General features: G+C 35.7%; 1 pseudogene; it reads left to right on the forward strand.

The window, feature by feature from the left end:
* LOC706686 (mitochondrial import inner membrane translocase subunit Tim8 A pseudogene) overlaps positions 1–17,371 on the forward strand; it is a 120,371-nt pseudogene extending 103,000 nt beyond the window's left edge.
* The last annotated feature ends 411 nt before the right edge of the window (positions 17,372–17,782 follow it).

Below are 17,782 nucleotides of genomic sequence, written 5' to 3' on the forward strand. Positions count from 1 at the left end.
CTCTATTGATGTCTAAACTTATTATTTTCCCCACCATTGTACACTACTTAAAAGGAACCCAACATGGGCAGGATTTAAATAGTTTTCATTATCACAAAGGAACCACCGCATGTAGGGCACCATCTAAATAGTCCATGAGTAGGGTCTGGAGGTGGAAAGAGAAGATATTGTGTAGGTGAGAAATGCCTAGTTGTGCAGTTGGGTAAACTCTTAGGAAAGTGGTGAGCTGTGGGTCAGCTGCAGGGCATAACATGTGATTCTGTCTTCCTAGTGGGGGCTTTATAACAGTCATGGACATAACTCAGGGAAGAGGCAGGTCTGAATATTTCTGAGAAACAAGACTTTCCCTTATTAATCTGGCAAAGCCACGGCTGGCCCTCTAGAGGCTTAAAGTTTATTTGCTTCACTTCCAGAGTCTGAAGGTTTATAGAAGCATATCCCTAGAGTTTTTTACTATCCTCATCTTCTGCATTACACAAGATATATTAGACCTCAATGTATTCCTTGTACCACTTTGTCTGTAATGTTTCCAGTTTTCTTAGGAAAGTTACACAGGGTTTTGGAAGCTTAGAAAATACAACTTCCCTTCCATGCTTTTGTCCATAGAGGAATAGCAAATTTATAAAGTATGAAACATGTCATTTCTAAAATATTCCTAACCTGCTTCCTGGTGTCTTTGACTGATGAGTCGGTTCAACTGAAGCTGCAAACACTTGACATATTTTTATGCCAAATTTATAATAGAATGATATTTTTCTAAAAGTTAATGTATCTCAGCTGGTAGAATTGATTAGTATTCGTAAGTATTTTCATTGGCACTGCTAACAAACATAATTAATATGCTTTCAACAGATGCCACTTGTGATGCCAATGAGTAAATAAGGACTTTCCTTTTTATTCTAGACAGACAGAATAAGTGCCAAAAAGTGCTTTTGTACCTTTGTGCCTTTGCTTGCCAAATAGACCAGTACTCATTTTTTAACTGTCTCCACACCAAATTTAACAGAATCTCAGTAAAAAAAAAAGTATTGTTGGGTTAGGGTAGAGTTCTGATTACGATGTGAGAAAATAATCATGCTGCACAGTTTAAAAATATACAAATTATTGACAGGTAGAAAAGTAAAATGCCTTGATGATAAGAAAAACATTGGTTTAAAAAAAAACCCTCAAATTTCTAGTTTCTTTACAAAGCCATCACTCTGTTTTTAAACACTCAATTGTTAGAGGTATTTATTGGTATTTACTGGCTTAGAACACTCAATGTACCCTCAGGTAGACAACAACAAAAAATAAATGTAGACATAAAAAGTAGTAGATTTCCATGGTGGTGTTTTCCAATGTATTTTTTTATTTGTGAGGTACCCCACTTCTATCTGTAGCATAATCATAAACCCAATTTCTTACTGGCTTCCTCAATGCTACCCAATCCAATGTTTACATTGGTGAATGATAGAGTAGTGGGCCCATGACCAAAGGTGGTCTAGGTCCAGTCGTTTATGCAGATTCTAGACCCTTGTCCTGGTTTACAATCAAGAGGCACATATATAATTCAATCTGGTATAAAGAAATCCCTTCCCTACGATTGTCAGGGTTGGAACCCAAAACACTGAGCTACTCTGCATTAAGTGAAATTCTGAATGTAAAGTTCTGGAGTTATCTAGAATTCTTGCCAAATGAATTTGAAAGAGAAAACTGATGCAGCTGATAGTGTCACCTGCAACTAAGAGTACTTATTAATACAACAAACTGCAAATATTGCTTGATAGGAGAGGCGAGGAAAAGCAAGTCCTAAAATATTTGATTCCAAGTTTCTGATAGTTTGTATAGTTTATTTAAATATCATACCACTGACTCATATCTATACTGTATTTTTTCTTTTTTTTTTTCTCTTAAGCTTGGTGAAGTTATGCTTCCATCACTTGCAACTAAATTAGCATTGAAAATGCAACAAACTGAAAATATTGCTGATAAATATCCCAAGCTACCAAAAGCTTTCCTAGAGTATATTTTTAAGAGTTTTTCAAAATCCTTAAACCCACCATTACCACTACTCATTTCTCAACACCCACACATACCAGAACATTTCATCTTTTGGATCATTTTTGCTTTTAATTGATTTGACGGAAGAGATAAGGTGGAGTTGAATTGGACTAAGTCAATTCTGAAGTTTCTTAACCACTATTGAAAACAGATGATAGTTTTGAAAATACAGTATAGCTAATGTAACCTGAGGTTCAACTATAACTCTACTGTAAATTGTACAGTGTCTGAAATTTTTAAAATTAGTATCATTTAATAACTCATTTGGTATTATTTATAAATATTTACTAACCATTTATTATGAGTCAAGCACTCTGTTATGTGCTTTTTAGTATAGAAGTGAATTAAAAAATTTAAAAGTTCTTGTTAAATTGAAGTTACATTTTAGCATAATCCAAACTTAAATGGACTTCAAACTAATTTTAATATTTTTAATTAGTACAATAAGATTTGAATTAAACAGAAAATATAGTTAGTAAATGGCTTGAAATTTTATTTCTTTTAATCAGTAGTTTTGTGAATACTTTACCAGATGTCATGGTAGATTTGAAAATACTTTCTAAAAGGTTTCAGTCTATTGAGACTCAAAAATAATTCATAGATTATTTTCTATTAATTATTTAACATTAAAATGTTTCTATTAATTATAATGATTTTCTATGAATCATAGTAGAAAACCCAGATCAAACTAATATTATGACATCATCTTCTATAAAGAAAACAGGACTTTAGATTAGATGACTTCTAATAACATTATCATCTGTAAGATAATATGAATATACACAATTAAGCATTTTAATTATTCTAGATAAAACATTTTTTGTAAAGTGAGTAGTATATAGTAAGTTGTGAAAAGTTAGCAGGTACTTATTTTTAATCTTATTTGTATTAATATTTTTTAAAATGAGAAATGTACTTTCAAAATGGCCTTATTGATAAAATTATCCTCCCTTTGACATATTCTTAATTGGTATTATAGCTAATATCTTAAAGTTACCTTGGAAGTACACATACTTTTAATTATCTTTAAATGCGGAACCTTGAAAGAAAGAAAATGAAAATAAACTCCCCCTTTTTGTGTGTGCTGGAGTCTCACTTTGTCACCCAGACTGGAATGCAGGGGTGCGATCTCAGCTTGCTGCAACCTCTGCCTCCTGGGTTCAAGCTATTCTGCCTCAGCCTCCCAAGTAGCTGGGATTCCAGATGTCCTCCACCATGACCAGCTAAGTTTTGTATTTTTAGCAAAGATGGGGTTTCACCATATGGGCCAGGCTGGTCTTGAACGCCTGACCTGAAGTGATCTGCCTCCATCAGCCTCCCAAGGTGTTGGGATTACAAGCATGAACCACCGTGCCTGGCCAAAAATTAAAAATAAACCTTTATTGAGCATGTGCTTTTTAATAGGTACCGTTAGGTACTGTTCTAGGCACTTTTACACATGCTTTCTCACAATAAACCATAGGTAGGTTGTACATTGCCCCAGCTTTACACTAGAAACTAAATTTATTTTTATTTTTATTTTTATTTTTTTTTTGAGACGGAGTCTCGCTTTGTCGCCCAGGCTGGAGTGCAGTGGCCGGATCTCAGCTCACTGCAAGCTCCGCCTACCGGGTTTACGCCATTCTCCTGCCTCAGCCTCCCGAGTAGCTGGGACTACAGGCGCCCACCACCTCGCCCGGCTAGTTTTTTGTATTTTTAGTAGAGACGGATTTTCACCATATTAGCCAGGATGGTCTCGATCTCCTGACCTCGTGATCCGCCCGTCTCGGCCTCCCAAAGTGCTGGGATTACAGGCTTGAGCCACTGCGCCCGGCCGAAACTAAATTTAGACCTGTCAAATTAAGTAATTTGAATCTGGGTGTCTAAGTCCATTCCCACTGCTAAAACAAAATATCACAGACTGAGTAATTTGTGTGTAACAGGAATTACTTCTCATAGTTCTGGAGGCTGGGAAGTTCAAGATCAAATCCAAGATTTGGTGTTTGGTGAAGGCTCACTCTGCTTTCAAAATGGTACCTTGTTGCTGTGTCTTCACAGGGCAGAGAGTGGGAAGGCAAAGAATGCTTCCTTCAACCTCTTATAAGGTCATTAATCCCATTCATGAGAGTGAAGCCCTCATAACTTAATCACCTCCTAAAGGTCTCCCCTCTTAATACATCACATTGAAGTTTAAATTTCAACATGTGAATTCATGGAGACACATTCAGGCCACAGAACAGAGTATTTGAACTTTTCTTTTTTGATCTTTAGGCTGTTTTTTAATCCTCAAAATACCATGGTTATACAAACATGATATTGTATGTGCAATAGACTGTTTGAAGAAGATTTAGATGTCCTGTGGTTTTATAAAATTTATTGGTCAGGGAGGAAAACCAATTATTTTTGATATTGTATTTTTGAAAGTAAGGTTAAAGTAGTTGCTTTTTAGTAGTTGTATTTTTCCAGAGCAGCAATGGAAGTTACCTGTATATAAGCTAGTTACCATACTCCCATTTGTATATTTATATATTATATTCTACACATTTTAAAAGAACACATGACTGACTAAAGCACAATTAACTTGGAGAATAGGAGCCTCAGTAGCCATATTTGAGTATTGTCAAAAGATACAGTATCCTGTAGATCTTCTTTCTGATGTTTGAAATATCTATGTTCACACGTATTGGTTAGTGCTTTCCAAACCTGGTTGATACTTACTATTCTAGAAAGATAATATTACCTTTCTTTTGTTCTTGGTTTCTAATTTGTTTGGTTCTAATAAACATGTCTACATCATGTTTCTAGAAAGTTTGATTTGGTTGCTCTAGACCATAGCTCACATATTGGAAAATAATTTCTGCTCATTAGGAACACATTGACTTGAATCAACTTGTCAATTCAGTTTAATGACATCAACTGCTATGAGAGTTCCTGCCAGCATGTTTTAAATTGAGAACAAATAATCATACTATGAAGCAACAATATCTGTTGACTGATCATACATAAACAGAGATTAGTGTTATTATAAAATAAAACTTCAATGTATGCCTTCTGAGACATTTAATAGGTCCAAGGTAATCTTAATACTGCCTATTAAGAATAAATAGTAAATAGTACAGTATAAGTTTAGAAATGCTGTTTTATTCTCTGTAGTGTAGCCCTACTTCTTCTGAAAATATTCCATTTTGAATAGGAAAAGAATAAAACTAGGAAACTATTCAGAACTTCTGCTCTTCAGATCAACGTGAAATAACAGGGACTGGATTTACCTTCCAACATGATAGAACTAAAAAAACAGAGAAATTATATCAAACAACCATTGTCAATACATTGACTATAAAACAAGAACAATGATCTAGGAGAGATATAAAACAAAAGATATAAGCTCTATGACTGTCCCAGCTTACTGCCTGGAAAAAATTTTCAGACCCTGGAGCAACTAGGGCGACTCTAGAGAGTGCTCTGAAGTCCCCTGGGACAAGTAGACAGAGCTGAGATAAAGGGGAGATCAAAGGGGCTAGAGTTCCCCGAGAATCAGAAAATAGAGTGCTACATACGGAGAGCATTTCAGAGATCATGAGTCCTAATTTCGTATTCCGCTGAGTGCTGATTAGCCAGCTCACGCATATGAAGAAACTACATGAGTTGGGAAAGAGAACCACTCAAAGTAATTAAAGTGGAAAAATTCCCAGATCTCATACAAATATGTAGAGATAAAAACTACATATTCTGCGATTAAAAAATTCACTTATAGAATTACCAAAACATTAATTATTGCTGAATAGAGTAGTCAACTTAAAGAGATGGGAATAAAATCTACTCAAAATGAAACATATTAAGAAAAATATGACTAAAAATATTGACAGAGCAACAGTGAACTGTGGGACAACTTCAAGTAGCAATTGGAGTATACTCCAAGTACACTCATATTTGCAATCCATGAAAGAGAAGAAACATGTGTTTGAAAAATTAATGGACAAAAATGTTCCAACTTCATGGAAACTATAATCTCACCCATCTAAGAAATTCAATAAATTTTAATCACAAGAAACATGAAGAAAAGTACACAAAATCCTATCATAGTCATAACATTCAAACTGTATAAACTAGTCATCCTGAAAAAAATCTTAAGAACAGCAAAGAAAATACACCTTATATACACAGATAAAGATGACAGCTGATTTGTCATCAGAGAGAATAAAAGTCAGATTTGAATGATGCAATATCTGCAAGGTGCAGAAAGAAAAAAAACATTATCAGGCAATACAAGAATTATTCACCTAATATCACCTAATAATAATAGCTTTCAAAATGAACGTAAAAGAAACACTAATCAGACAGAAAATCAAATTGATAACTATCAGATCTGTACTACAAGAAACATTAAACGAAGACCTTCCAGCATAAGAAAAATGGTATCAGAAAAAATCTGAATCTATACACAGAAAACAAGAGCACTAGAATTGATAACTACATGAATAAATACATAAGCTTTTTTCCCTAATATTTGAGATATTTAAAAGATAATTGGCTGTTTAGATGGAAATAAAAACATTATATAGGGCTTATCACATATTCTCAAGCAAGATGCAAAAGCACAAAGGTCAAGAGGAGAAAATTGAACTATACTGTTGTGAGATATATTATGCCTACCATGGAGCACAGACTGTGATAAATTAAAGATCAATAATATACATACTGAAGTCTGTGTCAATATAACCATTAATATAATACAATGAAGTATTACAACTAATAGACCGGAAACAGAAGAAAAATGGATTCATAATAATAGAAAAGAAATAGAAAAAAGGTAAAAAGAACAAATATAGATTGAACAAATTGAAATCAAATAGCAAAATGACAGACAAAATCAATTATACAAAATAACATTAAATATAGGTGGTATAGGCACACAAATTAAAAGGCAGAGTGTCAATGTGTAACAAAGAAAATCCTAACTGTATGCTCCCTTCTAGAAATATCCACTTAAAAATAAAGACAAATAACTTGTAAGTGGAAGAATTCCCGGGAAAAGATATTTTATGTTAGCACTAATCAAAAGGAAGCTAGAGTGGCTCTATTAAAATTAGACAAATTAGGTTTCAAAATGAAGAAATTATCAGAGATAAAAAAGCTCATTTTATAATAATAAAAGGGGTCAATTCACCTAGAGGGCATAATTTAAATTTTAACAAACATGAGAGAAGTCCAACATACTTAAAGCTAAAAATCGTAGAACTGCAATAAGAAACAGACAAATCCATAATATTGGTTGGAGGTTTTATCATCCTGGTCTCAAAAACTGAAAGAACAGGTAGACAGAAAATAAGTATGCACATAGATGATTTAAACAATGCTATTGTGTCCCATCTGGGTCACCAAAATGTGTCTGGAACTGGTTCCTTCTGGTGGGTTCTTGGTCTCACTGACTTCAAGAATGAAGCCGCAGAGGCTTGCAGTGAGTGTTACAGTTCATTCTCAAAGACAGTGTGTCCGGAGTTTTTCCCTCAGATGTTCACATGCGTCCAGAGTTTCTTCCTCTAGGGGGTTCCTGGTCTGTCTGACTTCAGGAGTAAAGCAGCAGACTTCTGCAGCGAGTGTTGCAGCTCTTAAACGTGGCATGTCCAGAGTTGTTTGTTTCTCCCAGAGGGTTCGTGGTCGCACTGACTTCAGGAGTGAAGCTGCAGACCTTCGCAGTGAGTGTTACAGCTCATAAAGGTAGTGTAGACCCAAAGAGTGAGCAGCAGCAAGATTTATTGTAAACAGCTAAAGAGCAAAGCTTCCGCAGCCTTGAAGGGGACCTGACTGGATTGCCACTGCTGGTTTGGGTGGTCAGCTTTTATTCCCTTATTTTGTCCTGCCCACATCCTGCTGATTGGTCCATTTTACAGAGCGCTTATTGGTCCATTTTTACAGAGTGCCAATTGGTCCATTTGCAAACCTTTAGCTAGACACAGAGCGCTGATTGGTGCGTTTTTACAGAGGGCTGATTGGTGTGTTTACAAACCTTTAGCTAGACACAGAGCGCTGATTGATACGTTTTTACAGAGTGCTGTTTGGTGCATTTACAAACCTTTAGCTAGACACAGAGCACTAACTGGTATGTTTATAATCCTTTAGCTAGACTCAAAAGTTCTCCGAGACCCCACTGGACCCAGAAGCCCAGCTGGCTTCACCTCCCACTATCAACAACTTGATTTGTTAAAATTCTCAGAACACTCCACCAGCAACACCAGAATACCTATTAAATATGGATGCACTTTATCAGGAATGGAATTCAGGGTTTTGAAAGTCAATGTTGAGAGAATAAAAAGATAAACTACAGACAAATGAAATATTTGCAAGTCCTATATCTGACAAAAGACATGTATCCAAAAGACATAAAGAATGCTGCAAATTCAATAATTAGTAACAACACAGTAAAACATGGACAAAAGATTTAAACATATGCTTGACCAAAAGAGATAAACAGATAGCAAAAAGCACATGAAGAAATGGTCAACATAAAACCAAACAATTTTCCTTGGCAAGTAAGTGGATGAACAAATTGTGACTTTTCATAAAATGGAATACTGTTCACTAATAAAAGGTAATGAAAAAGGAATATCTACATTAACATGGATTAGTTTCAGCCTAATTATGTTGATTCAAATAAGCCAGAATGTAGTGTATTTTTCCATTTATATATTCAGTAAGTAAAACCCTAACTGGTACATATTTGGTGGTAATATAAAGATCAGTGATAGCATACAGACTGGGATATGCCTCAGGCATGGGGAGGAATAGGAAGCATGGATTACAATGCAGCACAAAGAAACTTTGAGAGGAGCTAGAAATGTTCATCATCTTGATTATGGAAGTGATTTCACAGATGTATATACATAAGTCAAAACCAAACAAGAAACTTTTAAAATGTATGATTTATTGTACGTCAATTATACCTAAGCAAAGCTGATTTTAAAAATTGGCTTGGAAAACTCATGACTTAAAATCAGCACAGTAAGCAAGAAAATAAATATCTTCTTTTCTCTCTTCTTTCTTGTAAGACTTTTATCCAACAATGTAACAAATTTTGGGACCTTAAGATAGCTCTCAGCACAGTTTTATGCTCAGATCAATTTTGCTCAATCTGCCTTCCAGATACAAAGGACCTGCTGCTTTGAAAACTTATCTTCCCCAGTCTTTTCTCCTATTGCAGATATCCTCATGAACAGGAAAATTATATTTGGTTGGTGAAAGATGTTATCCTTATATCAAATAGGAAGTTTTGGATTTTAAAAGAAACACAATTGCATGTGTGTATTTGTGTGAATAAATTGTATCTTTACTTTGGTTTGTAGTTTATGTGTACATTTATTTGCTTTTTATGATTACAGTATAAAAAAGGAACTTGTACTTGGTTTTGAAATAAATGTAACTTTTAATGAGAGCTTGACACCCTTAAAATTCTTTGACTGGAAGGTAGCAGCTAAGAGTAAATTTTTTAAAGTCATTCATGATTAGGGTGAATGTCTGTATAGTTATCTTATTCTCTTTGTCACTATTTCCTGTTACAAAGTACACTTATAGCTAAGGAGCTATCTTTGAAACCTTTGTTTATATAGACACATTCAAAGTAAGTTAGGAAAAATGAATTACCTATCTTTACTTATCTTTGAATTTTTTTATATAACATATTCAAAGTAAGTCAGCAAAATGAATTGCCAATCAGAAAATACTACATAATCTACCAAAAAATGTAGAAATGATCAACATTGTTTTAAATAATTTTTAATTTTAAGCATTTCATTTTATATTGACTTGCGGTTGTAATTTTTTGGCTTAAGAAGACTCCAAATCTTACTAGAAATGAACTAATTAATGTTATCAATTTAAGATCATCACATTAATGCATTGATTGCATTAAAAGAAAAGTATCTCCATTTAATTATTTTTGAATTATATCTAAAAGGTGATTATATAACTGTATGTCCTTTGTGCAATATATGTATGTGCATGCCTATCTATATATTTCTCTCTTTTTTTGAGACAGGGTTTCCCTTGGTCACCTAGGCTGGATTCTGGTGGCATGATCACAGCTCACTGCAGCCTTGATGTTTCAGTCTCAAGTGATCCTCCCACCCCAGCCTCCTGAGTAGCTGGGACTACAGGTGTGTACCACCACACCTGGATAATTTTAGTATTTTTTTGTAAAGACAGGATCTCTGTATGTTGCCCAGGCTGGTCTTGAACTCCTGGGCTCAAGTCATCTCCCTGCCTTGGCCTCCCAAAGCATTGAGATTGCAGGCATGAGCTACAGTGCTAGACCCCTTTTTAAAATATTATATTTTTCCTGTTATCTTTGTCCATAACTTCACTTTCAAATCACTTTCTAGTTTATCTATAATTGATAGAATAAAATACAGCTAATTTTTTTCTGCCTTTTGGGAGAAATTTCCTGTGCTTCTCAGGACTTCCCATATGACCGAAAAGTCCACTTATTTTGTAAATAGAATTTTTTTAAAAAGAAAAAAAAAAGCAGTGATAAAATTGATACAGTATAGTGACCCTGCTTATGGCTAAATTTTAAAATCTGAATTAAGAGAGGTTGTAAAATGAGGTCACTGCCCATGAGTCCAAGGTATTTTATGGGCTGTTTTGGCAACAGTGGGGAGATTGCTTAGGTAACTTTCCTTCCCAGTGTTCTTGCTTTCTAAGATCCTGATTAAAGATGCTATTAAAGCCCTATTTTGTAGTTTTCATTTTTACTGTCTTAATGGTTTCTTTTGTTAAACAGAAGTTCTTGATTTTAATGTGTTCCAGTAAATCTGAGTTTCCTTAGAATTGTGACTTTTACATTCTTCGAGAAAATTATTTTCCTACTCCAAGATATATGCTCATATATTTACAATGTTTCACGGTTCATTATAATATTTGCTATAGGTTTCCACGGATACATTTTATCAGATTAAAGAGTTTTCTAGTATTTGTAATTTTCTAATTAGATTATTATAAATGCCTACTTACAAATTGACATTGAATTTTATCACCCTTTGATACAATTTAAGATCATTATATAACTTTTAAAATTTTATTTTAATTTGATGAATTACATGTTGGTATTATAATATTAAAGCAAAACTGAAATCATGAAATAAAACAAAATTGGTCATTTAGTATTATGTTTTTGCATATTACTAGTTTTTTTTTTCTTTTTTTTGCTGAAGAAGATTCTAAAATGTACTAGAAATGATTGGTTAATGTTATCAATTTACCATAATCACATTTAATTAATTAATTGCATTAAAAGAAAAATTATCATTTAATTATTTTTGAATTCCATCTAAAAGATGATTATGTAACTTTATGCCTATTGTGTAATATATGTCACTCTATTCTTGTCATATTCACTTTAACATATATATAGTCATTACACAAACTCTATGAAGAAATGCTCCTTTTTTTTTTTTTTTGAGATGGAGTCTCGCTCTGTTGCCCAGGCTGGAGTGCAGTGCCGCAATCTCGGCTCATTGCAAGCTCCGCCTCCCGGGTTCACCCCATTCTCCCGCCTCAGCCTCCTGAGTAGCTGGGACTACAAGCGCCCACCACCACACCCAGCTAATTTTTTGTAATTTTAGTAGACACAGGGTTTCACCGTGTTAGCCAGGATGGTCTCGATCTCCTGACCTCGTGATCTGCCCACCTCGACCTGCCAAAGTGCTGGAATTACAAGAGTGAGCCACTGCACCTGGCTGGAAATGTTACTTTTTTATCTATTTTGCAGATGAAGAAAATGAGCAATGGGGAAATTTAAAAGCAAGCACAATATCTTCCAGCTAAAAATAGAGGTTGTTGTACTTTGGACATTTCATTACTAAGTATAAAAGGCTGTGTTTCTAATGGCACCCCACCCCAACCACACATCCCAGAAATAATCTATATTCTTAGTTTGGTGTATCTCTCAGGATTCAATCAGGAAACAGAAACCACATCAATTATTTTACAGAGATAATTTAATATAAGTGTTGCTAACTGGACATAAAGCATTGAGGGAACAAATGAAAGGGATGGAAATGAATGAAACATAAATGCATGGAGGAGAGACCTTCAGAGCTGAAGCTCAGACTTCTGAGGAGAGCTACTCTTCAGCTGGCAGACGGTCTCTAAGCTTAGACAAAGTTCTCTACCAGTCTATAAACCAGATGTCCTAAGTGTTGTGTGCAGGAGGGATCAGGGGAGAAGCCAGCTAGTGAGGCAAAATTGGTTAATCTATTGCTACTGGAACAAACAGATTGTGATTAGGATAAAGAAGCTGGTTTTGAGTGATGCTGATGGGCATCACTCAAAGCAGGGAGGTGGCAAGTAGAAAGCAATGTGTTTCTTCTGTTTGCCCCAGCTGTTCAGTCTTCTGTTAAAGCACCTATTAACAGAAGTAAACAGGGAGATCCAGCCAACAAAGGACAAATGCAGTTTGTAAATTCGCAGATACAACCCCATAGAGTACACAGAAGTGTAGGTTCTAAGTTGGGAGAAAATATCTTGGTAAGTGTTGCACATATTAATATTCCTCTAAGTTTTTAATGCATATGCAGAAATACTCCCTGTCCCTATACCCGTACTCCAACACACAGAGCAGAGGTTGAAACAAAACCATAGCAGCATCTGGTAGGAGACCTATACATTTGAGGACTGCACTATATATAGTCTTTCAGTCGGAAGTAATTCATTGAATCATTCAAGTATTTATTTACCAACTACTCTATGTCAGTCACAGTTCTTTTTTTTTTTTTTTTTTTTCAGATACAGTCTCACTCTGTCACCCAGGCTGGAGTACAGTGGCATAATGTGGGTTCACTGCAACCTCTGACTCCCAGGTTCAAGTGATTCTTCTGCCTCAGCCTCCTGAGTAGTTGGGATTACAGGTGCATGCCACCATGCCTGGCTACTTTTTGTATTTTTAGTAGAGACAAAGTTTTGCCATGTTGGCCAGGATGGCCTCGAACTCCTGACCTCAGGTGATCCACCTACCTCAGCTTCCTAAAACGCTGGGATTACAGGCGTGAGCCACCGCACCCAGGCCAGTAACAGCTCTATGACAAACACTGGGATCTATACCCTAAGACACCAGAAAATACATGATTAAAATTAAATAAATAAGCATATAATGTACTGATTAGTGAAGGTAAGTATATTTAGTGTATTAGTGCAAATAAGTGCTATTTAGTGTGCTATACTACACCTAAATGTCAGTGTATTGATAAAGAAAAATATTATTCTCTTGTTCATATTAAATATAATACAAAGCTTTGGGGGAAGGATGGTGTTCTGCTTTATCCTGTCATGTTGTGGTTCACCTATTTTGAAAATACAGCTTCAAACTTGCTTGGTGTCATATAAGCAATGTGGTAAAGAGAGAATGGGTGGAGAAGGTATACCCACTGCGAGTCCACACCACACACATCAATTCTGCTCATATTTCTTGAGTGAGAACTGTCCCCATAACCCCACCTAGTTGCACAGGGCCTGGACAAATAATTTGCTCAACAAAGTAAAAAAGAAAACTGATTTTTGTGATTCTTTGAATTTCAATGAATTCTCTGAAACAGCATGTCAGAAAGTGATAATTACTATTGAAATCAGAAAAAGAAGAGCAGGATGAGGGGAACAGGGCTTGAGGAGTTGATTCCAAAACTATATAGACTGATAAGGGGAAATTTGAAGAGACCGGTGAGGGAAGTAAAGTGATACAGATGTTAGCGATACAGATTTTTTGTTTGTTTGTTTTTTGAGATGGAGTCTTGCTCTGTCACCCAGACTGGAGTGCAGTGATGCAATCTCAGCTCACTACAACCTCCGCTTTCCAAGTTCAAGCAATTCTCTTGCCTCAGCCTCCCCAGTAGCTGGGACTACAGGCATGTACTACCACTCCAGGCTAATTTTTGTATTTTTAGTAGAGATAAGGTTTCACCATGTTGGTCAGGAAGGTCTCCAACTCCTGACCTTAGGTGAACTGCCCACCTCGGGCTCCCAAAGTGCTGGGATTACAGGCATGAGCCACCATACCCAGCTGCAATATAGATATTTATGTGGGAAAAGGGCTTTCTTCCAGCAGAGGAAGTTGGCAGTGTAAGATTCTCAGGTACGGAGAATGACTTGATAATATTTAAGACACAACAAGAAGGCCAAGTGGCTAGAGTAGAATCATTTAGAGAGAGTAGTGAGAGATTATTCAGAGTGGCAGGGTGGCGGCAGATCATGAAAGGGTTTAGCTTTTATTCCAAGATCATCTGTCTTGTATTTTTAAAGCATTACTCTGGCTGCTGTATTGAGATAACTAGCAAGAGGTGCAAGAGTCAAATTAGCAAGGCCAGTAAGTGGTGTTGTAGAAATTCACAAGAGAAAGTGGTGGCTCACACCAATTAAACTTGAGTAGATTCTATGCTGAAAGTAGAACCAAAGTTGTTTACTCATCATAAATAGGGCACAGAGGAGAGAAGCAAAGGTGACTAAAATTATAGGCTCGGCAATCCAAAACAATGATGTAAAGATGTGTGTGATGTAACTTTGCATAAGAAAATTAAGGATACCCCAAAATATCACTATTGTGTTTGTAATTACTCCCTATTCCCAACCCCAGCCCAATAAATCATTAATCTACTTCCTGTGTCTGTAACTTTGCCTTTTCTGAAAGTTGGACATAAATGGAATCATACAACATGTCTTTTTTATCTGACATATTTTACTTAACAAGCTTTTGAGATTTTTCCATGCAGTAGCATGTATCAGTATTACACTTCAGAATTGTATTTTATTTTTTATCCATTTGCTTATCCATTCATCAACTGATGGCTATTTAAAATGTTTCTACCTTTAACTATTATGCATAATGCTACCACAGACATTTGTGTAGAAGTCTTTGTGTGGATATGTTTTCATTTTTCTTCTGTAACATCAGAGTGGAATTACAGGTTGTACATTAAATTTATGCTTAAGAAATTCCCACATTGTGTACCAAATTATCTGTAACATTTTACATTACTACTAGTATTCTTTAAGAGTTCTAGTTTCTCCACATCCTCTCTAACACTGAAATTATCTTTCTTATTATAGCCTTTCTACTAGATATGAAGTAGAATCTTACTGTGGTTTTGGTTTGTTTCTTTTTTGTTCTTTTTTGGTTTTTTTAGAGACAAGGTCTTGCTCTGTCACCCAGGCTGAAGTGCAGTTCGGCTTACTGCAGCCTTGATCTCCCTGGCTCAAGTAATCCTCTGCAGTAGCTGGGACTACAAGCGTGCACCACCACGTCTGGCTAATTTTTGAGGGTTTTTTTTCTTTTCTTTTCTTTGTAGAGACACACCATGTTGTTTAGGCTGGTCTTGAACTGTAGGGCTCAAGTGATCCGCCTTCCTCAGCCTCCCAAAGTGCTGAGATTACAGGCATTAGCAACCACACCCAGCCCTTACTGTGGTTTAAATTTGCATTTCCCTAATCCTTATGACTTGAGCATCTTTTAATGTATTAGCCCTTTATATATCTTTCATGAAATAACTATTGAAATATTTTTCTATTCTTAATTGGGTTATTTGCCTTCGGATTATTGATTAGGAAGAATATTTTATGTATTCTGGTGACAAGTCCTTTATAATATGATTTGTCAGCATTTGTTATCATTCTATGGCCTATATTTTCATTTTCTTATCTATGTCCTTTGATGTGCAAATATTTTTAATTTTGATGAAATCCAATTTATCAGCTTTTCCTCTTACGTATTAAGCTTTTGGTACTGCAACTAAGAAATATTTTCCTAACTGGAAGTCACAAAGATTTTCTCTTATTTTATTCTAAAACTTTCATAGTTTTATGTGTAGGTCTATAATCCATTTCAAATTAACTTTTCTGTGTAGTATAAGTTAGGGGTTGAAATTCCCCCTTTTGCAAGTGATTTTCCGGTTGCTTTGATACCATTTTATGAACATACTATTTTTTCCCCAATAAGTTGTCTTGGCATCTCTGTTGAAAATCAATGGACTATAAATGTAAAGGTTTATATCAGGATTCTCAATCTTGTTTCATTGATCTATATCTGTCTTGACATGTGTACCAAGCTACCTTGATTGCTATAGATTTATAGTAAGTTTTGAAATTAGGATGTAGAAGTCAGTCAAATAACATTGTTCTTCACTTTCAAGATTGTTTTGGCTACTCTATGCCTGCTAAAGTAAGACAGAGATTATATTGAATCCTTAGATACATTTGGGAAGAAGTTGTTATTTTGTACTTAAAGAGTAATTGTGTCCATTCACTTATGGTTCCTTGTAAACTACTGATATCTGAGTTAACATATATTAAATTCTTAGAAGGTAATGCTCATTCCAGAAACTGGATACCGATAGCTTCTGATACTTCCTAGAGTGAAGCATATTGCTTCCTGCTTTACAGAATTTATCAATTTTTTTCCCCGAGTTTATTCATAACTTCCCTGAAGACTGCATAACCTTCATATATCCAGAGGGAGACAGCTTGATACTATCCACCATATTCTGAAATTAAGGTACCATTGCTAACTCTCTATGATGATTTTCAAATATAATTTAAAATACTAAGATGCTTCCTGGTAACTAAAAAGATTTTATTTTCCTTTTCTTTGTTTTCTGTTTAAAAATCATATAATCGGAGACACGTGAAGGTCGGCGAGTTGGTGCGGAGTTCGTCTCTGCAAGCCTGGTCGCCCTGGGGTGGATTCCTCCTCTTCTTCCTCCGCGGCGGGTTTGGGTGCAGTGGACCCGCAGTTGCAGCATTTCATCGAGGTAGAAACTCAAAAGCAGCGCTTCCAGCAGCTGGTGCACCAGATGACTGAACTTTGTTGGGAGAAGTGCATGGACAAGCCTGGGCCAAAGTTGGACAGTCGGGCTGAGGCCTGTTTTGTGAACTGCGTTGAGTGCTTCATTGATACAAGCCAGTTCATCTTGAATCGACTGGAACAGACCCAGAAATCCAAGCCAGTTTTCTCAGAAAGCCTTTCTGACTGATCTCAGCATTACCTCTTTGGAAAAGGAAGGTAGTTCAAGAAATGAAGAGCTGTTGATGGGATGATTGAAGAAACAGCTATGAGAGGATTGGCTCCCATCTTTTGTTACTCTTAGGACATCCTGTCATCTGAGAATGAACAAAGACCAATTTTTTTGTGTGTGAAGCTTGAGGGTCATATGTTTGCTTGTATTTTTTAATGCTAATCTTGTGAAAATAATTGACAAGTTAATGGAAAACTCTATTTAGATGCATATTACTGTACATGGGACTATGCTTTTCTCAAAGCCCCATTAACTGCTTCCTATAATTTTGATAGTGGGACCACATACGTAAAAATCTCTCATTTGTATGGAGTCATTTCTGATTTCAGGGAAGATCCTTGTGTTTATCAGAAAGGGCAGAAGTGGGGGAAGAATAATTTGGTGTCCTTATCTAGTGTTTGATTATCAGTGCTGGAGAAAAAGATCTGTAAGAGTGTTTATACAGTGCACTTCAGTTTTCTTGATGATCTCCCTTTCCTATATGATGATTTGCTTAAATATCCATATTAAGTGTAGTCTCAAGGTAGGATAGGTAGCCTAAGAGTCTAGAGGCCTTTACTTATAAAGGAATCTAGCCAGTGAACACAATTCTTATTACTAGACTGCCACAAGGAAGAAGTTAACTTACCCTGTATATCAGGGTACAAAAAATTCAGTGATGTGCCTAAATAAGTTATAAAGATTTAGGCCAATCAGAAGCTAACAGCAGTTTC

The sequence above is a fragment of the Macaca mulatta genome, chromosome 4 (genome assembly GCF_049350105.2).
Source record: "Macaca mulatta isolate MMU2019108-1 chromosome 4, T2T-MMU8v2.0, whole genome shotgun sequence".
NCBI lineage: Eukaryota > Metazoa > Chordata > Mammalia > Primates > Cercopithecidae > Macaca > Macaca mulatta.